The sequence below is a fragment of the Choloepus didactylus genome, assembly GCF_015220235.1.
Source record: "Choloepus didactylus isolate mChoDid1 chromosome Y unlocalized genomic scaffold, mChoDid1.pri SUPER_Y_unloc5, whole genome shotgun sequence".
NCBI classification, from domain to species: domain Eukaryota; kingdom Metazoa; phylum Chordata; class Mammalia; order Pilosa; family Megalonychidae; genus Choloepus; species Choloepus didactylus.
In genome coordinates, this window is record NW_023637627.1 from 108,530 (window position 1) to 133,549 (window position 25,020).

Sequence of the window (25,020 nt, forward strand, 5' to 3'; positions counted from 1 at the left end):
TTCTTGTTTACAAAAAAAAAAAAGGAATGAACAATTGCTCTTTTTCACTTTAATTGTTATTCTTATTATTTTTGTGTGTGTGCTAATGAAGGTGTCAGGGATTGATTTAGGTGATGAATGTACAACTATGTAATGGTACTGTGAACAATCAAATGTACGATTTGTTTTGTATGACTGCGTGGTATGTGAATATATCTCAATAAAATGAAGATAAAAAAAATTATGGGGCACACAAATTCTAGTATTCCAACCACTAATATTGTTTGTATCTTGTCATAAATTAGACACTGTGAAGCACTCTGTGTGCACCATCTCTTTTAATCCTCACAAGCCAATCAAGTAACTTGGGGTGTTACCTCCATTTGATAAACATAGGTACACTGGATCACACCATGTAACATTCTCAAGCCACACAGTTTGTACCTGTGGAATAGTTTTTTTAACCAATCTATAATTCTACCTTCCTTAAGTATAGACCTATTGTTAGAATTGGTTCTTTGAGATTCCTTTTTCAAATTAGTTCAGTCAAAACATTAAAGTAATTAAAAAGAGATAGAATACATTGATTTATAAATGCAGTCTTAAATGCTTGAAGGTGTTAGATTAGCTAAGCTTATAAACAGTAGCCATATTATTCAAAGATCCTTAACATAGTTTTTAAGTATGTGATGTACTATATGTAACACACAAAGAACAATAAGATTTGCTGCAGAATGTAAACGCTTCAGGAAAAACTAGATTTCTTAATCAGCACCTTTAACAAATTAAATATTAATTTTTAAAGCAATGCTAAAAAAAAAAAAGGAATGAAGTTCTGGTTCGTGTGACAATATAGATGAACATTGAAGAGATTATGTTTTGTGAAATAAGCCAGACGCTAAAGGAAAAATATTATATGATCTCACTGATTTGAAATAATTAGAATAAGCAAACTCAGAGAGTTAGAATCTAGAATGTAGTTTACCAGGGGCTGGGTTGGGGGTAGGGATTGGGGAGTTAATGCTTAATTTGTACAGAATTTCTATTTAGGTTAATTATAAGGTTTTCTTAACAGATGATGGTGATGGTAGCATAATATTGTGATTATAATTAACAGCACTAAATTATATAGGTAAATTTGATTAAAAGAGGAAATTTTAGATTGTATATATGTTACTGGAATAAAAACTCAAAAACAGACATAGGACTGTACAACGCAGTGAACCCTATTGTAAACAATGGACTATCGTTAGTAGTACAATTATAAAAAATGTTTTTCATGAATTATCACAAATGTACCACACTGATGCAAAGTGTTAATAATAGGGTGATATATGGGGAAAACATATACCCTAATGTAAACTATGAACTATAGTTAATAGTACAGTTTTAATATTCTTTCATCAATTGTGACAAAGGTACCACACTAATGCAAAGTATTAATAATAGAGGGGGTATATATAGGAATACTGTATTTTTACATGATTTTTTTCTGTAACCTACAATTTCTTTAATTTAAAAAAATTAAAAATAAGGGATGCAATAGATAGTGATATGTAACTGCATAGATAGTATAAACTCAGTATACTGAGTGATATGAGTGGTTACAGATTACACATGGAAAGTAATGAATATAAGCTCATGAGAGCTAGTGCTTTACCACACCAGCCCCCAGAAGGAAACACCTGATGGCTGTCTCTCACAGGTATGTGAGACTGTGGCTCAGTTTGACTGCTGCTATTGCACATGCTAAAATCCTTGGCAATACTGCAGCTCCTCCCTAGGCTGAGCAAGGCAGCGAGGAAATAATAATATTTAGAGCAGAAGTAAATGAAATAGAGAATTAAAAAACAATAGAGAGAACTAACAAAACCAAAAGATGGTTCTTTGAAAAGATCAATAAAATTGACAAACTTTTACCTGGACTGACAGAAAAAAAGAAAGAGAATGTAAATAATTAAAATCAGAAATGAAAGGTGAGATGTTACTACTGACCCCACAGAAATAAAATGAAAATGAATCCGAAGAATATACTGTGAACAACTGTATGCCAGCAAATTAGACAACCTAATTGAAATGGACAATTTCCTAGAAACACACAAACAGCCTACAATGACTCTAGAAGAAATGGAAAATCTCAGCAGACCAATTACAAGTTGAGGGATATATCAGTCATCAGAAACTTCCCAACAAAGAAAAGCCCAAAGCCAGATCTCTTCACAGGTGACTTCTACCAACATTCTAAGAAAAATAACAATCCTGCTCAAACTCTTCCAAAAAAATTGAAGAGGAGGGAGCACTACCTAACATTCTATGAAGCCAACATCAGATTAATAACAAAGGCGGATAAAGACACCGCAAGAAAAAAAATTACAGACAAATATCCCTTGTGAATATAGATGCAAAAAATTCTCAACAAATGCCAGCAAACCAAGTCCAACAGCACATTAAAGAACTATACGCCATGATCAAATAGGATTTATCCAAAGTATGGAAGGGTGGTTCAACATAAGAAAATCAATTAACACAATACACCATATCAACAGAAAGAAGGAAAAAATAAAACATATGATCATTTCAATTGATGCAGAAAAGGCATTTGATAAAATCCAGCATCCTTTCTTGATAAAACACATGCACACACACACACACACACACACACACACAACACTTAACTAGGAATAGAAGGAATGTTCCTCAAAATGATTAAGGACATATATGAAAAACCCATTGCTAACATCATGCTCAGTGGTGAAAGACTAAAAGCTTTCCCCTTAAGATCAGGAGCAAGACAGACAAGGATGCCCAGTGTAACCACTGTTACACAACATCGTACCAGAGTTCTATCCAGAGCAATTAGGCAAGAAGAATAAACAAAAAGCCATCTAAATTGGAAAGGAAGAAGTAAAACTTTCGATATTGACAGACAACATGATCCTACATAGCGAATATCCTGAAAACTCTACAAGAAAGCTACTAGAGCTAATAAACAAATTCAGCAATCTGATGGGGTACAAGATCAACACAACAAAATCAGTAGTATTTCTATACAGTAGTAATGAACAATCTGAAGAGGAAGTTAAGAAAAAAATTCATTTACAATAGCAACTAAAGCAACCAAATATCTAGGAATAAATTTAACCAAGAATGTAAAGTATTTATACATGGAAAATTACAAAATATTCCTAAAAGAAATCAAAGAAGACCTAAGTAAATAGAAGGACATCTGCTGCTCATGTACTGAAAGATGAAATATTGTCAAGACATCAACTCTACCCAAAGCAATTTACAGTGTCAATGAAACCCTAATCAAAATTACAAAAATCTTCTTTGCCAAAATGGAAAAGCCAGTCATTGGATTTATATGGAATGGTAAGGGACCCTGAATACCCAAAACTATCTTTTAAAAAAAGAAGTTGGAGAACTCACACTTCCTGATTTTAAAACTTACTACAAAGCTACAGCTGTCAAACAGCATGGTGCTGGCACAAGGACAGAATATTGATCAATGGAATTGAATTGAGAGTTCAGAAATAGACCCTCATATTTATGGCCAACAGATTTTTGACAAGAGTGCCAAGTCCATTCATTTGGTAAAGAATAGTCTCTTCAACAAATGCTGCTGTGAAAACTGGATATCCATGTGCGAAAGAATGAAGGGGGACTCCTACCTCACACCATATATAATAAATTAACTCAAAATTGATCAAAGACCTAAATAGAAGAACTAGTACTATAAAACTCCTAGAAGAAATTGTAGGGAGAAGCAACATCAGTACCCTGTGTTATGCTCTGGTTTCTTAGATTTGAAACCAAAAACATGAGTAACAAAAGAAAAAATAGATAAATGGGATCTCATTAAAATTTAAAACTTTTTGCATCAAAGGATTTTATCATGAAAGTAAAGGGACAACATATAGAATATCTGATAAAGGTTTCATATCCAAAATTTATAAAGAAATTCTATTAATCAACAACATAAAGAGGAACAATTCAATCAAAAAATGAGCAAAAGTCTGTTAAAAATATGAAAAATGACCAGTATTAGAAACATTATGGAGAAACAGGAACACTCATTCACTTTTGGTGGGAATGTAAAATGGTACAGCTACTGTGGAAAACAGTTTCATGGTTCCTCATAAAGTTAAGAATAGAATTACCATATGATCCAGCAATACCACTTCTGGGTATATACTCAGAAGAATTGATAGCAGGAAAGTTGAACAGATTTGCAAACCAGTTTCATAATGGCATTATTCACAATTGCCAAGAGATTGAACCAATTCAAATGTCCATCAACAGATGAATGGATAAGCAAAATGTGGTATATACATATTATGGAACATTATGCAGTTGTTAAAAGGAATAGTTTTGAAACATGGTATGGGAGCCCCAGGCCCAGGGCTTTCCCTAAGAGCCTTGAAGACTGTGCACACAGCAGCTTGCATGACCTAGGTCAGTTAAAGTTTAACCTACCCTCCTTGTAAATCCAGGCCTCCTGTGCTGAATGTAATCTATAGCTTACCTCCTCCAGAACTCCCTGAGATGCTGTCACTCTTGTTGTTATCTACCAATGTTCATCAACCAATGAATGAATAAACAAAATGTGATATCTACATACAATGGAGTATTAATTCAGTATTAAAAGAAATGAAGTTCTGGTTCATGTGACAATATGAAATAATCCTCCCCTCTTTCCTGTTGAATACAATCAGTCTTTCCCTATGCCACAAGAACCCCGTTCCCATGCTTATGCTCTCATACCTGTTGGAATGTGTTTGTCTCAAGCCCCTATAACTGACTTGACCAATTCTCCCCAAAATGCCGAGTACTTTCACACTGAGCTCTGAATTGGCCACCATTCAGAGCAGCTTGCCTGACTTCCCGTTCTATTCCTGTAAGTAGCCCCCCAAATAAAAGCTCATGTCTCAGACCTTGCCCAGTGCCTTCTTTAGTCCTTCACTGCAAAAGCTCCCTTGGGCTGTGACACATGCGATATCATGGATGAAGCTTGAAGACATCTTGTTGAGTTAAATGAGAAGTAAAAGGACAAATAATGTATGATCTCACTAATATGAAATAATCAGAATAAGCAAATTCATAAAGTCAGAAACTAGAATACAGGTTACCAGGGGCTGGGGAGAGGATAGGGAATGGGGAGTTAATGCTTCATTGGCACAGAATTTCTGTTTGGTGTGATGGAAACATTTTGGTGATGGATCATGGTGATGGTAGCACAACATTGTGGCTGTAATTAACACCACTGAATTATATATCTAAATGTGGTTAAAGGGGGAAATTTGGGGTTCTATATATGTTACTGGATAAAAAAAATTTTTAAATCTTCCAACTCAGAAAAGAAAAAAGAAAATCGTCGAGACAACTGAAAAAATGGAAATATGGACTCTATGCTTTATGTGAATGTTAAATTTCTTGAACTTGATAGCCATACTTAAGCTGGTTACATAGTGAGCATTCTTCTTCTCAGAAAATGTACCTGGAAGTGTTTAGTGTCACTAAACATGTATGTATGCAACCTACTTTCAGAAGTTTAGATAGTAGATAGATAGATAGATAGATAGATAGATAGATAGATAGATAGATAGAGATGATAGAATGAATGATATAACAAATGTTGCAAAATACTAAAAATTGGTAAATCCAGGTCAAGGTGAGCGGATATACTAGAGTTCTATGTATTGTTTTGATATTATTTTTACAACGTTTGATGTTATTTCAAAATTAAAAGTTAAAAAAATAATGTCCTCAATCTTTGAAATATAAATGGGATGGATGTCTAGAGTAGAGCTCTGTTCCTCAAAGCCCAGTGCACAGAGGAATCAGCTGGAAGACTTGAAAGAATGCTGATGTGCAGGTCCCAGTCCCAGAGATTCTGATTTATTTAGTATAGAGTGTCCTGAGAATAGGATTTTAAAATGGTGGCATACTTATAACATTACATGGTAAACATCAGTGGAAATATATATCAGGGTCACATGAATCTACATTGATAAATTTCATCCTCTGCAAAAGCAAGTTGCAGAAAAATAGACACATTATAAAGCAATAACACTTCCCTAAGGGTAAAAACGCACCTCAAATAGCTCCAGATTCACAGGTGGTAAAAGTGTGTAAACATGGGCAGGACCCATATACTACATCCCCAATGTAATTGTTACCTCTTGGGAGGAAGGGGTTGGAAGGTACTATTAAGGAGTGTTTTGATCACATTCTCTTCACCACATTGGTCAAGGGAGAGATTCCTGCCTTGAGGTTATAGGATGGCCAAACACACAACACCCAGCCCTGGACAGATGAGATTGATGGCAGTTTATTAGTCACACATACTCACAGCCCAGGGGAGTGAGCAAGCCATGCAGGGCCACATGGGGGGTGCACTTGGAAACAGAGTGAACCACCAAGGGCTGTGGGAGGCAGGCTTTGCAGTGACAAGAGGATGAAGTGACCCCCAGTTCCTGCAGGAGGATGTGACTGGCTTGGATGAATAATTCCTTGGGCTGGCAGGGAACTAAAGCCCACTCCTTGAAGATAAGCAGGCACTGCGCCTGGTCACCATGATAAGGAGAGTTGTTTGGTTAAGGGCCCTTATCTGCAGGAGTGGGAGGGGAAACTGTGGTTAGGTCATTTGAGGCCCTCCCCTTTTATAAAATTCAATTTTTTGAGATATATTCGTATACCATACAATCATCCATAGTGTACAGTCATTTGTTCATAGTACCATCATACAGTTGTGCACTCATCACCACAATCAATTTTTGAGCATTTTCATTCCTCCAAAACAAATAAAAATAAGAATAAAAATTAAAGTAAAAAAGAACACCCAAAACATCCCATCCCCCCTATTATTCATTTAATTTTTGTTCCCATTTTTCTATTCATCTGTCCATACACTGTATAAAGGGAGTGTGAGCCACAAGGTTTACACAATCATACAGTCAAACCATGTAAGATACATAGTTATACCATCATCTTCAAGAGTAAAGGTTACTGGGTTACAGTTTGATAGTTTCAGGTATTTCCTTCTAGCTATTCCAATACACTAAAAACTACAAAGGGATATCTATATAATCCATAAGAATAACCTCCAGAATGACCTCTTGACTCCATTTCAAATCTCTCAGCCACCAAAACTTTGTTTCCTTTCGCTTTCCCCTTTTGGTCAAGAAGGCTTTCCCAATCCCACAATGCCAGGTCCAGACTCATCCCTGGGTGTCGTGTCCCACTTTGCCAGGGAGATTTACACCCCTGGGAGTCATGTCCCACTTAAGGGGTGGGGAATTAAGTGTACCTGCAGAGCCGACTTAGAGAGAGATGAGACCCTCCCATTTTTAACATATGTCAAGGCAGCACATAATATTAATTTTAGACTTTACACTTCAAGGAGGCATACAAAAGAAACTTTTGATCAGAAAACATTTAATTTATTTAAAAAGAAAGTAAACTGCAGCAAGTGTGGCAAAATATGAATATTAAATACATCTGGCTGGGGGTTATATGGGTGGTTTTTTATATTATTCTTGTCATTTTTCTGTATATTTGAAATAGTGCATAAAAAAGAAAAAAAGAATCTCCATTTTCTTTGCTCAGGGAGGCATGTCTGTTATGGACCCTGCTATGGGATGCTGTGAATGTCAAGTGGAATCTATTATACCAAGAATTCCCCAAAGTTCTTGACCTTGGGGCCCTTATTTTCAAAGAGGGTCTTGAGGGATCAGGGCTCTCAGAACCCTCTGGGGGTGATGTACACCATCATCAAACATTCAGTGTCATTATTAGTCACCACACCCAAGTGAAGACACAGACTTAAGATTCTGAAGGGTTGATTGTAATAGTCATACTTGAGTCCACACTGCTGCTTGATAGTTGAAGTCAGACAATTTAATTCTTTAGGTAGTTCAAAGTTGGTAGGTATTTTGGGGTCCCCAGTACCTCCCCCACTGTCACTAGAAGGACTGACCAAAAAAAGGGACTCAGCATATAATTGTACCCAGGGCTTAGTTTTATTATAGCAACACAGTAAGGATATGTGGTTGAATCATAAGGGAAAATGACATATGCAGAGTCTGGAGGAATCCACGTGCAGGCTCTTTCTTGTCTCTCCCTCCCATGAAGGGTCACACAGCACATTCTTCCCCCAGCAATGAAAATGCAGCAACATGTTGGTGATATTTCTGCCAAGAAAGTCCTTTGAGACTCAGACTTTAGGGCTTTTGCTGGAGGCTGGTCTTAGTAGGCACCCTCTGCCCAGCATTTACCCAAATTCCAGACTCCCAGAAGGGAAGCAGGTTCTCAGTATAAACCTCATTGTTTGCACAGTTTAGGCATAGTAAACAATCTTATCAGTTAGGGAATGTTGGAAACACTGCTGAAATCCAAGTCCCTAGATGCCAGCCAAGGGCCAAGCTTGCAAGCAGGCCTTTCTAAAGATAGCAGTCTCAGGCTTGCTACATTAACTCTTTTCTGCTCAGGAGAGTTGGCTGAGAACTCAGATAATGGAATCAGAAATATTAAGGCTCTTGATGGGCTAAAATAATGAGGTGAAACCAACAAGGAGAAGCATATTAAGGGAAAATGAGAACATTGCATTCAAGTCCAAAAGATCAATTACTAGTAGTGAATGAAGGAGACCCAGCTTGATGGCAATTATTGTGAAAAACACCCAGGGGGGATTGCTGCTCAGTATGAATTAACAGTGTTAACTGAGCCATTGGAAAAACTAATGGAATCTTATTCTGAATTAATGGGAGTGTCATGTTCAGATCAATGGAGGTAGCACTCCTATGGTATTCTGAAGTGATCAAACATCATTTGGACAATTATATGTATGTATAGGCCCTTATTTTAATACAGATGTGAATAAAGAATAAAGAAGAGACTCACAGTGGACAGTGTGGGTCACTAGGCTGACACTGGTATGACAAAGAGTCTTAGCATGTTTCGAAAATTTTTAAATGAGTCATGATTATTCTCTTTTGCTCCATTTGGCAGAATTGGGGCCAATGGTGGCAGCTTACACCATTGCCAATGCAGAGTAAATGTAAAAAACAATTAGAAATGCTCATCTTTGGAATTAGCTGACTTGGGCAGGAATGCATTCCCTAGTACATCTCTCACTATACTGGATGAAGCATTGTAGAAGATCTGTAGAGTTCCTTTCTACTCTAAAATCCTTTGCCATATGGTTTTGTTAATTTAGACATTTTCCATTGTGCCTATAGCTTAGACTCTGCTGAATGAGTAGACAAAGTAAAAGCAAGAGTGGTCTTCCTTACATCGTGCTCATTCCCTAACATTTCCTCATAGAAAAGGGTCTTAAATTTAGAGCCAACACCTTTTCCCTTGGCACCATTCACTCTTCAATTTTCCAACTCTAGAATTAATCTTTTAGGGTTACATGACAAACGTCAAGGCACTACCTCAATGAGGGACCCTAGTAAATCTTAGATGTGATTCCAGGGTATGCCAGAAAGTTCTTTAGTCCCAACTCACCAGAACTTCTCAGATTACACCATTAAAAATTCATTCCTCTGCATCTTGGAAATACGTTGGCTTACAGGAATCCCCTAATAAAAACAAATATTGCTGGGGGAAGTAATGCTTTAGTTGATGTTATCTAAACCTTGGGATCTCTAAACTGTTTTTGGTTATGTACATTTCAGTAAAAAAAATATTGAGTATGTGTTCAGCCTCTAATTTGTATATATGCATTCATTTACATATATCAACTCCCTTGACTCATTCTCATTCATGCTTATTTCCTTAAACAAAGTACAACCGTAGTGCCATCTAGCTCTCTGCCTACCCTGTGACTATTCCCTGGTATTATGCTTGACTGGAATTAAACCCACAACCATACCAATTGGTCTCTCTTTAAATTTATACTGCAAATGTCAAAGGGGCCCTTAATGCAGCTGGGAAATCAGACTATTTTCTCCTAATCTAGTCAGTTTCCCTACAGTGCATCTCAAACTTTAGTGTGCTATAAATCACCCAGAGATCTTGTTAAATGCTGTTTCTGTTCCTGTCCAGAGGGCTGGACATCTGAATTTCTAACAAGCTTCCAGGTGATGCTGACACTGCTGGCATTGAGTAGCAAGTTCCTAGAAGACTATTTTATACCTGATCCTCTCTCTTCCAACTTCTAAAATCTCCTCTCCCATCCCCACTCCCAGCCAGTGATCTGCTTTCTGCTGCACTGAGAAAGTCGTAACAATCAGAAGAGGACTTCACAGACTCCACTACCTCATCAACCCACCTGCCAGCATCTGGACCCATATCCTCTGCCTCCTCACCTGTTGACATAAATGAGTTATCTAGGTACCCACCTGTTATGGATTGAAATGTCTTCCCCCCAAAGGACATGTTCAAGTCCTAACCCCCAGTCCTGTGAATGTGAACTGATTTGTAAGTAGGATCTTTGCAGATGTTATTAGTTAAGATGAGGCCAAACTGCATTAGGGTAGGTCCAATATAACTAGTGTCTTATAAAGAGAGGAAATTTGCACACAAACAGCAAGGCAGAATAAGAGACAGCCCTGTGGTGGAGCAGAGATTTAGTTATGCCATGGATTTCCAGAAAGTCACTGCCAGAACCCTACAGACTTCAAAGGAAGCATGGCCTGCCACTACTTTGATTTTGAACAACTTACCTTCAGAACCATGACACGATACGTTTCTGTTATTTAAGCCAACAAGTCTATATACTTTTTTTAACCTTTTATTTTGAAATGCTTTCAAACTTATGGAACAGTTTCAAAAACAATACAAATCCCCTACAAAGAACTTCAACATATCACTACTCCACCACCCCCAGATACTAGATCCACAGATTTTACCATTTTGCCACATTTACAGTTTGTTTCTTTCTTTCTTTCTTTCTTTCTTTCTTTCTTTCTTTCTTTCTTTCTTTCTTTCTTTTCTTTCTTTCTTTCTATTTATCTATCCATGTATCTGTCCATATTCTGAACACTTGAGTATAGATTATATACATCATGCTCCTTAAACATTTATTACTTGCCATGTACATTTCCTAAGGACAAGGATATTCATTTATGTAACCACAGTAAGTGTAGTTATCAAGTTCAAGAAATTTAACATTGATGTAAAGCTTACAGTCTATATTTCAATTTTTTCATATGTCCCAATAATGTCCCTTTGAGCTCTCTCTTCTCCCTTGTTAGATCCCATCCAGGGTCATGTATTGCATTTAATCATCATTGCCTCTTTAGTTACTTTTTTTTCTTTTCTTTTTAATTGTGGGAACATATACACAACATAAACTATCCCATCTCAACCAGTCCCAAGCATACCATTCAATGGGATTAAACACATTCACAATATTGCAATACCCTCACCACCTTCCATTAATAAAACTTTCCCATTTCCCAAAAAAGAAACCTTACACTCATTATGCATCATTGTGCATTAACTACCCATTTCCTCTGCCTCCCACCCCTGGTAACCTGTACTCTGTTTCTGTCTCTATGAGCTTGCATAGTCTCTGATATTTTCTTTGTAGTTACCATGAGGCTTAAATTTAACATCCTAAATCTGTAACAATCTCATTTGCTTTGGCACCAACTTAACTGCAATAGCATACACAAACTATGTTTCTGTACCCCTCCATCCCCTCACTTTTATGCAGTTCTTGTCACAAATTACGTTTATACATCATGAGTCCAAACCCATTGATTTATCATTGCATTTTATGCATTTGCCTCTTAGATCCTGTAGGAAGTAAAAAGGGGAGTTATAAACCCCAAATACAATAATATTTTGGCATTTATATTTACCCATGCCATTACCCTCACTGGAGGTCTTTATTTCTTCTTGTGACTTCAATCTATTGTTTATTGTCCTTTCCTTCAACCTGCAAAACTTTCTTTAGCATTTCCTGTAGGGCCAGTCTAGTGGTAATGAACTCCCTCAGCTTTTATCTGGGAATGTCTTAATCTGTCCTGATTTTTGAAAGACAGTTTTGTCAGGTATAGAATTCTTGGTTGGCGTATTTTTGTTTTCAACACTTCAAATATATCATCCTACTGTCTTCTTGCCTCCATGGTTTCTGATGAGAAATTGGCATTTAATCTTATTAAGTTACCTTGTATGTGACATGTTGTTTCTCTTTTGTGGCTTTCAGAATTCTCTCTTTATCTTTGGCATTCAGTAGTTTGATTGTAATATGCTGCAGCATGGTTCTGTTTGGGTTTATTCTGTTTGGAGTTCATTGAGCATTTTAGATGTGTCTATTCATATCTTTAATTAAATTTTGGAAGTTTTCAGCCATTATTTCTTTGAATATTCTCTGCACCCCTTTCTCCTTCTCTTTCTAGGACTCCTACAATGTGCTTGTTGGGTATGCTTAATGGTGTCCCACAGGTTCCTCAGGCTCTGTTCACTTTTCTTCATTCTTTCTTCTTTCTGCATCTCAGATGGAATGATTTCAGTTGTCTTATCTTCAGGTTCACTGATTCTTTCTTCTACCAGCTCCAATATGCTGTTGAACCCCTCAAGAGGATTTTTTTTCCTGTTATGTGGTCTTCAGCTCCATTTGTTTCCTTTTCAAAATTTCCAGCTCTATATTGATTTTCTCTTTGTGTTCATGTATCATTTTCCTGATTTCCTTTATTTCTTTGTCCATGTTTTCCTGTGGCTCTCTGAATATATTTAAGACCATTTTTTAAAAAGTGTTTTCTGGTATGTCCTAGATGATTTCAAATGTTTTACTCTTCTCCTTTGCCTGGGCAATCACTTCTTGTTTCCTTGTATGTTTTGTAATCTTTTTTGGAAAACTGGACATATACTTTAATGTGTTATTGTTGGAATTTAAACTCTGATGCATCTGTTCCTTAAGCTTGTATCCAGCTAGCATTATGCCAGAGCTCTCCTTGATTGCCAGGAGCTAGTAAAAAAATAAAAGAAGAAGGAAAAGAAAAAGAAACCACCTTTCCTAGTCTTTGCAGATTGACCTGTGCAAGTGCTGTCTTTCAGGGCTGATCCACACAATGAATTTAGAGACCAACTCCAGGCTAAAGCATAATGGCCTCCCTGAGCCTGTCTTCATATGAATCTTGTGTTGGGCATGGACATTTGGCGCTAGGAATTCCCCCATTTACACAGATACAAATGCCCCCCATTCACTAGGAAACAATTTTGTCACAATGCTGGGTACTGCACTATATATCCTACAGCCAGCAATTCCTTGCCCCTGACAGCACAACTTGACTGTTCTTCCACAGCATTTTGTTGGAGAGCTTAGTGAACTGCCTTCTACAGGCAGGGCAAGTTCTGGGATGAAAAGTCCCTCAGGCTACCACCAGACATACGTATTTGTGCACAAGGGTTACTCTACTCCTTCTGGTACCACGACCAGAGATCTGCACTGGGAGCATGGGCCAGTGAGGGGGAGGGGAAGGGCCAGCCAGGGCACCATGGAATCCTACCACTTTTAAGTGGCTTTCTTCTTGATTTGGCACTCGCCTTGACACTGCAGTCCTGTAACTGTTTTCTGCAGCTTTAAGAAAGATGTTTCTGTCAGTTCTTGCTGGTTGTTCACAGTTTCTGTGGGGGGACAGAGCCCTGAATCATCTCACTCTGCCATATTGATCAGGGTTCAGTCTATAGTACATTTTTACCACAACCCTGGCAAACTAAGATACCATCCAAAGGTAATCTCTCATTTGTGCATTGTATCCCATTTTCTCTCACCTAGTCCATCAATTCTCCTATACTGCTTTGAATCTATTATGTACCCCATAAAAGACTATGTTCTTTTAATCTACTCTTGTGGGGGCAGACCTGTTTTGGGTGGGATCTTTTGATTAGGTTGTTTCCATGGAGATGTGACCCACCTAATTGTGGATGGAAACTTTTGATTAGATTAATTCCATGGAGATGTGACCCTGCCCATTCAAGATGGGTCTTAATTAGTTTACTGGAGTTCTTAAGAGAGCTCAGGAAGAGAGAGAGAGCTCAGAGCCAACACAGACCCAGACGCCTGGAGATGCAGACAGAAAGATGTTCAGAGATGCGAAGCTAAGCGATGAAATCTAGAGTTTGCCCTGGAGAAGCTAAGAGAGGATCCCCAAAAGCTTAGAGAGAAATGTCCTGGGAGAAACAAGCACGCACAGGAGCTGAGAGAGAGAAACTGAGAAAGAAGCCCAGAGACATTTTGGAGAAAGCCAGTGAAATCAAAAGCTAAGCCCAGGAGAGAAGGGTTAGCAGAGGTAGCCATATGCATTCCCATGTGACAGAGGAACCCCAGATGCCATAGGCCTTTCTTCAGAGAAGATATCATCCTATTGATGCCTTATTGGGACATTTTCATGGCCTTAGAACTGTAAATTTGTGAATAAACCCCTATTGTAAAAGCCAATCCATTTCTGGTATTTTGTATTCCAGCAGCTTTAGCAAACTGAAACATCTCCCATCTCTCCACTTGTTTTCTAATAGATATCTCAAATATAATGTGTCCAAAAGTAAACTTCTGATGTTGCCTCCAAAACTCTTTCACCATGTCTCATGCACCCATCTCAACTGATGGCAATGTCATTCTTCCATTTATTGAAGTCAAAAACCTTTGTAGTAATCCTCATGTCTCTGTCGTTCACATCCTATATCCAATCCTACTCACTTTACCTTCAAAACTTATTCATAGTCTGACCACTTCTCACTCTTACCGTCCTGGTCCAAGTCACCTGGATTACCATAACTGACTGCTAAATGGCCTTCTTGCTTCCACCTTTGCCTTCTAAGGGTCTATTTTCAAGCCAGCAGTGAGAGTTGATCTTGTTAAATGTACCATATATTATTGATTTTAAGGTGCCTTCAATTGTAGTAAACAGCATTATTTGATGTATAAGCAAAAGACAATGCCAACTAAACTATGACACATTGCCTTAATAATAATCTTGTGCAAAACATCAGCTAGTCACAGCCAGCATCTCTCTGCTTGAAAATACTTTCATCAGTTCCAAGGTATGCAACACCTTTTCCTGCATCCAGAGTCATTGTCTGACACAACGATTGGCAATCTTTTTGCACAGGAAGAAGAAAAGAAAACAATAGTTCATCTACTTGTTGAAATACTGTCTTCTTGGGTCCTTTAAATACCTCCTTGGTCATTGGTTTGTGTGCCAGTTTGAATGTATTATGTCCCCCAAAATGCCATCATCTTTGATGTAATTGTGTGTGTGGGCAGACATATCAGTGTTGATTAGATTGTGATTCTTTGAGTGTTTCCATGGAGATGCACCCCACCCAACTGTGGGTGATGACTCTGATTGGATAGTTTCCATGGAGGTATTGCCCCACCCATTCAGGGTGGGTCTGAATTAAATTACTGGAGCACTATATAAGCTCAGAGAGAAGGAGCAAGCTTGTTACATTCAAGAGGGACTCCTTGAAGAACACACAAGAAGAGAGGAGCTGCAGATGAGAGACAGTTTGAAAGCAGACTCTTGCTCCGGAGAAGCTAAGAGAGGAAAAACGCTCCAAGAGCAACTAAGAGTGACATTATTGAGGAACTGTAGCCTAGAGAGGAACATCCTGAGAGAAAGCCATTTTGAAACCGAAACTCTGGAGCAGACACCAGCCATGTGCCTTCCCAATTACAGAGGTTTTCTGAACACCATTGGCCATCCTCCAGAGAAGGTACCCGATTGTTGATGACTTACCTTGGACACTTTATGGCCTTAAGACTGTAACTATGTAATCAAATAAACTCCCTTTATAAAAGCCAATCCATTTCTGGTGTTTTGTGAAAAGGCAGCATTAGCAAACTAGAACAGTTTGCAAGAAACTGTGGACTTTCAATCATTCCTCTGACAATCAACATTCATTTCACTAGTGTCAAATTTATACCTTACCTCTCTATTTCCTTGACTTTCTGTAGCTACCTTAGCTTTTCATTTCAATGCCAAAGCATTGTGTAATCTTAGAAGAAATGTTAAAAAAGCTATCATACTCAACCTGTGAAGTTCTGGTAATGCACAGAACTCACAACAGGAAGAAAATAAGAGCCTCCCTGATCAAGTTCCTCCATGTGAAGGCAATGACAAATATGTCTGAGCTGCCACCTGACAGACCGCTGTTGTAAGACACTGTTGAGATAACCCCAATAACCCCAATTTCAGACATGGTAAAATGTAGAAAAAAATTGGGTCTTGGATTTGATAAAATTTAAGAAGTAAGATCATGTTACTTCTATACTCAAAACCCTCAAAGCCTCCCCATTGCACTTTCCAAAGTCCTTACCAGCTCCTACAAGGTGCTATATGAGCTGCTGCCCCCAACATCCAGCAATTATGTCTGATCCAGAGGTGTTTTGTCATTAGAGTGACCAGGTGTATATTTGGAATATAGCCACGGGAATATTGCATCAAGTGATACATTTAGTTTCAGTGTCTGGGATGTATTTATATGGTTTCCAGTTCTACATAGAGTTAAGTTACTTCTAGCTTTCTTAGAGTAAGCAGTGGCTTCCAAGAATACTCTTCTTGCCCACTGACCGACTTGCCTGGAGTCAGAACATGGAGATGCAAAGCCAGATGATGTCTCATAAAATAAACATGTGCTGTGGCTCCCAGTCCCTAGAAGTATGTAGGTAATATGGGAGAAACAATCATTGACATGTTTGACACTAGAAGCTAGCCTGTGGAAAAATCTTCTAATCATCAGTCATGCAAAATTGTAAGCAGTATGGTCAGCTCACATCAAGGCTTGTCAAAACAGAAGTTTTCTCCTATCAGGAGCATATTTGAAAATGCATGTATTTAATTAAAAACTGCACCATAATCAAAGGTTTTGATGTTTATAGTATTTGTCCACTTTGTAAAATTTGTAATTTGTTGTGATTTCTTTTCACATTTTACACAAATGTTGAATTTTATTCCTAAGTATGTACTTGTACATTTGAATTCTTTCTCTTAAGGAGGAGCCCCAAAATTGCAGAAGCTTCAGCCTCCAAAACTCCTGGATGGACCTCTGCTCAGACATCATCTTCTATCCTCCCTTCTCTCTGCACATTCCTGCCCCTGCCCCACATGCATATGCCCTTAGCTCCAGCTACACTAGCCTCCTTGCTTTTCCCAGACAGTCCTGACATGCTTCTGCCTCTGCCCTGCTGATTCCTTCTGTCTAGAGCCTCTTTCTCCAGATACCACATGGTTTGCTTCCTACCTTTTTTAAGGTCTTTTCTCAAATTTCACTTTCTCCGTAAGACCTTCCCTGTTCATTCCTTTTAAAACTGTAGGCCATTTCTGTAGACACTCCTGAAGCCTCTTTCTCCACTTTAATTTTCCTTTTACTGTAGCATTTTCTCCTTCTAAGGTAGGTAGATAGGTAGGTAGTGTCAAAAGAAGCAAAGTCACCAGCACAGCCAAGACTGCAAGTTTATTGAAAGACTGCTCAAGCAGGAAGATCTCAAACTGAGGAAGTTGGAGTGAGAATCTCAAGATGGCAAGTGGGTTAAAGCAGCTTATAAAGGCTATTAGGGGATTTCCAAGTGGGAGGTTACAAAAATTGGTTGACACTTAGGTTCTTCATTACACAGGAGGGTCTTACAAAAGGGAACAGATAGACATTGGTTAGTATGGAATAATTGTCCATTTTTAATAGGTTATCCCTACCTGACCAAGACCAGCTAATCACAAAATGTTGTAAAAATTACAACTTTGTTGGAACTGCTCCACTCTCTTAGAAAGTCCTGTACTTGGTCAGTTTTTATCTTTAGAAAAATCCCCACCATGTCTTGGAAAGGGGGCTGCTCCAAGCAATACCCAATGCAGGTGGCAATTTTAATTTTATTTAACAGTACTTAAATTAGATTAGAAAGTTAGATAGATAGATAGATAGATGATAGAGAGAGATATGGATAGATAGGTGCTATTAATAAATAATCAAGCTATTATGTTTAATGTTTTTTTGCCTATCTCCCACACTAGAATGCACCCCAAAATATTTGTTAAATAAACAATGCTCTCCTTATAGCGAAATCTGTGAATTATTTACACATGTAAATGTGTGTATATAAAATACCCTCTTCTAAACCGAAGTGAAAACAGTATCTCCTATGCCCTAAAGGAAACCCCTCACCAGGAATGTGAATGTATGAAAGAAATGTGAATCTTCAATTGATAAGCTCCAAGGAAATATTGTAGTGTTCAGTTATAGTCAGTAATTGCAGATTCCTACTATGGAAAATGGAAGGAGAATATTCATAGTTGAGCACCTGCATGATAGAAGGCTGCCTTTCAAACGAAACCTCTCATAAACATGGTTCTCCCTTCAGGAAACCAGAGTATTCTCTCTTGACCATTAGTTAGAACAATGAAGAAAATGAGTACAGCAGAAAATATTGAATGCTCTGAGCATTGGACACAAGCCAAACATCTGAAATGGTTGTTTATTAACTTCTTTCCTGTCTGTTATTTTTCAGACTGAAAAGTGAGGATCATTTTTCTACCTCCACATAATACAGTATCATCAAAGGCTACATTTCCATCACAGTGCAGGAGGGGAGGGCAACAGAATCCTCACAGTCGTTAATTTGGCTCATGTCTCAGATCTTCACACTTCAGGAAAAATCATCCTCCTTGTCTTCAGCAAAGTAAGATACAATTAATATCTATAGAGTCTCTTGGGTTTGCATACAGCTGCTTCTAGCAAATTCTGTCATTGTGTGAAGAGCTGGGAGAGAAGTCATTTTTCTCCTTTTGCTGAAACAAAAAGAAAGATTCAGCCATAATGCTTACTGCTTGTCTTAGCAGGTAAACTGGGGGCACTTACATATTTTCCACAGTGTTCTGTGGAAACTTTAATTTCAAGTATCCCCTATGAAGATCAATTGTAGGTACAAAAGGTTGGTGGCTGACGTTATACAGTCCCAGTCTTTATTATCTATCTTTACCTCTGGTGTCATACATTCTCCTATCCCACCTCTTTCAGCTTTACTCACAGACATCTTTCTTCACTGTACTTACAATACCGTACTACCATCACACAGTATTATGCTATCTATTTCTGGATCTATGCAACCAATCCCAAACATTCTGTAGTCCTTCAGCATCAAATGGCTGATCTCTGCCCTCTTTCTATCTCCTGGTTGCCTGTTTGTCAGCTTTTAACTCCCAAAGTTTGTTCATTAATGTCTGTTCATATTAGTGAGACCATACAGAATCTGTCCTTTTGTTTCTGGCTAACTTCACTCAGCATGATGTCCTCAAGGTTCATCCACATTATTACATGATCCATGTCTTTGTTCTGTCTTACAGCTGCGTGGTGTTCCCTCGTGTGTATATACCACAGTTTGTTTGTCCCCTCGTCCTTTGATGGACGTTTGGGCTGTTCATGCACTTGTGAATAATGCTGCAATAAACATTGGTTTACAAATGTCAAAAAAAAAAAAAAGGTTGGTGGCTGGTTGGCAAACTACTTTTTGCTCTTTGTTTATAGTAAAACACATATTTTCAGCTTCAATTCATGTCTCATCTTGGTGCTTAGCAATTGTCAGCAAGCAATAGCTCTCTATTCACAGCAGATCATACTGGCAAAGGGGGGCCTCCAGTGGGCAACAGGCACACCTGATGGCTTGTGGGGCAGAGGAAGAGGGCTACAGGTGCCGGGAGCTGTGAAGCTGCTCCAGAAGTTTGTTCCTTTGTTCATCAAAGTGAACAAGACACCAGTCTTGCTGCTTCTATCTTTGCCTCTAGTCTGCTCTCAACACAGCAGCCAGAGGGATTCTCTTGGAAACAGAATCAGATCATGTCACTCCACTGTTTCACATCCTCCTTTTGGTTCTCGTGTCACTCAGAGTAAAGGCAAGGTCTTCGTAGTGGCCTGCAAAGCCCTCCTTGACCTGATCCACACCCTCCCTTTACCTCTCCAACCTTCTTTCCTATTACTCTATTGCTGACAGGGTGGCGCAGGAATGAAACATGGACACAAAACATAAAGTTCTGGGAGCAGGGGACTCAGAGCCTTGAAGGCAGAGTACCTCCACTTGCTTCACATCATATTTATTAGCTTCATTTTATCACAGAATATAGGGGAGTTAGTAACAGGCTGTAGAAGGCAGGATAAAGAAGTTAGTAAGATAGGGAAGTCAGGGACGGGCTACGCCTCTTGTAGCAACAATGCGGGTGCTGCCCTGGACAGTGTTCCGTCCGGGCAGGATTTGATGTTCTGCACCCCAAGCATGTCAAGGACACACTCCCAGCTCAGGCTGTTTTCCCACATTACTCTTGACTTCCCTCACTCTGCTCTGACCACACTTGGTCTCCTTGTTGGTTCTAAAATGCACCAGGCACACTGCCTCCTCAGGTACTTTGCATCTGCTGTCCCCTCTGCCTGAAACTCTCTTCCCCTGGATTTCTGCATGGTGTCCTCCCTCATTCTCTATAAGTCTCTGCTCAGAGGTCACCTTCTCACTGAGGCTTACCCTGACCACCACATTTTTTTCCTATTCAGTTTTATTGAGATATATTCACATACCCTATAATCATCCAGAGTGTGCAATCAGCTGTTCACAGTACCATCATATAGCTGTGCATTCATCACCACAATCAATTTTTGAACATTTTCTTTACTTCAAAAAAAAATAAGAATAAAAATACAAGTAAAGAAGAACACCCAAAACATCCCATACCCCCCATCCTCCCTAATATTCATTTAATTCTTGTTCTCATTTTTCTACTCATCTGTCCATACACTGAATAAAGGGAGTGTGAGCCCCAAGGTTTTCACAATCACTCAATCACACTATGTAAGCTACATACAATCATCTTCAAGAATCAAGGCTACCGAGTTACAGTTCACGAGTTTCAGATACTTCCTTCTAGCTGTTCTAATATACTGAAAACTAAAAAGAGATACCTATATAGCACATAAGAATGCCCTCCAGAGTGACCTCTTGACTGCATTTGAAATCTCTTAGCCACTGAAACTTTATTTTGCTTCATTTTGATTCCCCTTTTTGGTCAAGAAGGCTTTCCTGATCCCATGATGCCAGGTACAGGCTCATCCCTGGGAGTTATGGCCTATGTTGCCAGGGAGATTTACACCCCTGGGAGTCATGTCCCACATAGTGGGGAATTGCAGTGAGTTTTACCTGCCAAGTGGGCTTAGAGAGGGAGAGGCCACATCTGAGCAACAAAAGATGGCCATGACATTTTAATTTGCAACCCCCCCACACACACACTTATATGCTCCCTTCCCTGCTTTATTTTTCTCCATAGCCCTTTATCACTATTTAATGTTCCAGATTACTTTTCTTGATTATTTTGTTTATTGTCTTCCCTACTAGTATGTAAGCTCCAAGAGGGCTTTGATTTTTGCCTAATCTTGCTGTTTACTGCTCTAATCCAAGCACCTGGATTAGCACTTAGACTATAACCAGGGCCACCATCCATGCTGGTTAGCCCAGGACAATCCCAGTTATGCCTGTTACAGTGGCGTGATTATAAACACCCCAAGGTGTTTACTCTCTAAAACGTTGGATGATTAAATGTATGGTCACCCTACACAGAAGAAGTAGTCAGTAAATATTTGTCAAATGGCAGGCAGAGTTCCAGTTCCCAACCAACAAAGAGCACAGTGGGGCCACTGCAAGAGGACTTGGGGACTAGAAGGTAAACCAGGGCAGAATGCAGAAGAGCATCCAAAGCAGAAATACAGCCTTGTGAACTGGGGCTGAAGAGGGCAGCAGCCAGATAATCATGTTTGGTTAAAAACTGAGTCAACAAAAAGGGTCCTTAATGCTTTACTCTCTTAAATACACACTTTGAACCCTTTACATAAATACAAAATCATTATTTTCTTAATAAAGATTTTGGCTCCTCTTCTGTTACCTTGGCTCTCCCTGTTTTCAAAATATTTGTTTGAATATCTTTTAAATGTATATTTCCCATCCATTTCTGTTACCCCCAGTATTCATTTTCTGTTGCTGGCATAACAAATTACCACAAACTTAGTGATTTAAAATAACACAAAGATATTTATCTCACAGTTCTGTATGTAGGTCAGAAGTCTGAGTGGGCTCAGCTAGTTTGTTTGCCCTGGGTCCTACCAGGTGGAAATCAAGATAAGGCCTCTGCTGTTATCTGTAGGCTCCTTGGAGAATTCTCTTCTAGGCTCATTCATGTTGTTGGCAGAATTCAATTCCATGCCATTGTAGGACTGAGGTCCCCAATTCCTTTCTGGCTGTCTGCTGAGAGTCATTCTCAGCTTCTAGAGGCTGCCTACATTCCCTGGTTTGTGTTCTCCTTCATCTTCAAAGCCAGCAATAGTGTAAACCAAGAAGTTACAATTCAGGGGATGATTATGATTACTGAATCATGATAGAGATATTCCTTTTTATTTTCTGGTATGTGAGAGGGAAATCCCTGAAATCTCTGAACTGTAATCCAGCTGTCCTGATCTCTGATAATGATTGTAAAGCTTTTATATTGTGCCCTTGTGATTCTAAAATCCTTGCTTATAATCACAAAGGCAACCCCCTGATGCTAATGGAGGAACTTGAATCAACTCAGAACTAACCATTGACTTGTTCTTGTTAGATTGGCTTTAGCACAGTTCCACTCCTTTACATTTGTAGATTGTTTCTGTCTCTCTTGAGATGGTAATAACTCCATCTCCCCTCTCTTTTCTGCTTACACTTATTTAGGTGGTAACAATTCCATTTCCCCCTTGTTTCCACTTATACTTGCTGTTGAAATGGTACTGGATCTATTTCCCCTTGTTTGAGTCCATAAAAACCTTTTGAACTCCTTAGATTAGGGGAGACGGATTTTGAGGCCCATTGGCCATCTGATCTCCTGCTTAGCACCTGCAATAAACTCTCTCTCTTTAAAACCCCAGTGTTATCCGGCAGAGAACCTACCGCTTTTGTCTGGTATCAACAGTGAGGCTAGTGCCTCTTATGCTTTGACTCTCCCTGACCTCCCTTTTCTGCTTTCCTCTTCTGCATTTCAGGACTCAGTTGAACACATTGGGCCCACACAGATAATCTAGGACATTCTTCCTAATTTAAAGTTAACTGCTTAGTAACTTTGTAACAGAGAAGTAAGGATTTAAGGGCTGATTATGATCACATAGATATTCCTTTTACTTTCTGATATATTAGAGTAGACAAAAGAAAATATCTGAAACCTGAACTGTAACCCAGCTGCCTTGATCTCTAATAATGATTGTATAGCCTTTATCTTGTGCCCTTGTGATTGTGAAACCTTGCGACTAACCTTCACTTGTACCCATTTATCCAGTTTTGCGACTTTAGAGTCTTATGATCACTAAAGACAGTCCCAAATGTTTATTAATGAATCAGCCCAGAACTAACCCACCCCAAGTCCAATGTTATCTTGATAACAGAAGCTGGATCTAACCAAAATGGGCCCACCTGACATGCACAGTAGCTTTGACTTTAACCTACAAGTCACCTATCCCTCATTATAATACAAAAAATCATGCCCATCATCATACAAAGCCCACCATTTTCTTACATACATTCTGTGACTAAGCATGTAATCAATCTGCACATGCTCAATAATTAAATCACCTCTAATTACATCATCTGGGGCCAATTGTGCTCATTATCCTAAAACATGCCAATCTTTTGATGCTATGAAACTGTCAGAATTACTGCAGTTTGGGGAGACAGATTTTGGGCCAGTAGGCCATCTGTTCCCCTGCTTCATGCCTAGCAGTGAAACTCTTTCTCTCTTTGAAACCTGGTGTCTCAGGAATTGGTCATTTGAGCACATTGGACAAAAAAATCCACCACCTTGGTCCACTAACAACTTTAATTATATCTGCAGTAAACTACATTAGTGTTTGATTTAATAACCAGGGAATGGGAAACTTGGGGGGGTCACGTTTAGAATTCTGCCTACTGTAACAGTAACTTTGAAAATATAATCTTAGAACTGTAAGCAAGCTGGAAATTGTAACCTTAAAATGTAACCTTCAAAGCTAGAAGCCAGCTATAATGAGAGCTCCTAGTCTCACAAAGGAGCAATATGTAAATGTAAAGTCTGCACCCAGACCTGAATAAACTTTAATCTATTGCGCCAAACCTCTCAAATAGGAAAAGCCTTTCATCTATCTCCCTAGACTAGGAGACACATTTCCCAGGTGTCACATTTCCCGTGTGGCACAGGATGTAAATGCCGAAGGAAGTAGGATAAACCACTGAAGTTCTCCAAACCTCTGTTACCTGTTAAGTAAGATGATTATCTCTCTTTGTCTCTGATGGGTATAAAAGCCAATTGAAAAATCACTTCGGGAATGCTGATTTGGGAAATCTTCCCCTGTCTGCCCACTGACATAAATAAACCTTCTTTTCCTCCTCAGCCTGGTTCAGTGTGACTTTTATTGGCCTCACCTAGCAAGGAATCCAGATTTGGGAAGTGCCCCTTCTACACTACCACAGTCCCCCTGTTTTTAAATATTTATACCTGAATTGCTTCCCAAATGTTTATGATCAGCCCCTTGATATTTCTTTACTTGTGAGTATGGGGTCCTCTCTGCCTTGCAGGTCCCAAAATTATGCCTGTAAAGGTGGTGAAAGGGATAGGTAGAATCTTGGGTTGTACTTAAGAAATAAAACAGAATCAACAAAACTAATATGGTGAGAACTGAGGTGTGAGAGTCCCCAGCTTCTGGCTGGTATTCATTCCCACTATTCCTTCTTACTAGCATATTGTTTGGTAAATAGCAAAATCATATTGTAAAAATAAATGTCCAGGTTTCTCATATCCAAGATAAGGTACAGGGATAGGAGGACATGCACAGAGCTCAGGAAACTCCAGCACAAGAGCATAATTGTCAAAACAGTGCACCCAGGAAATGTAGGTGGGGTGGGTAGAATTCACAAAACTGAGACCTACAAGACACAAATTGCAACAGGTGAGTTTGGGTGAGGATGCTGAAACTGCTGGGGTTAACTCCTGCCTCAAGCCAGGATTAATCAAAAGCCTCTGGTCCTCCAAGGGTGGCCCCAGGATCAGCCACATCAGCATCATCTGG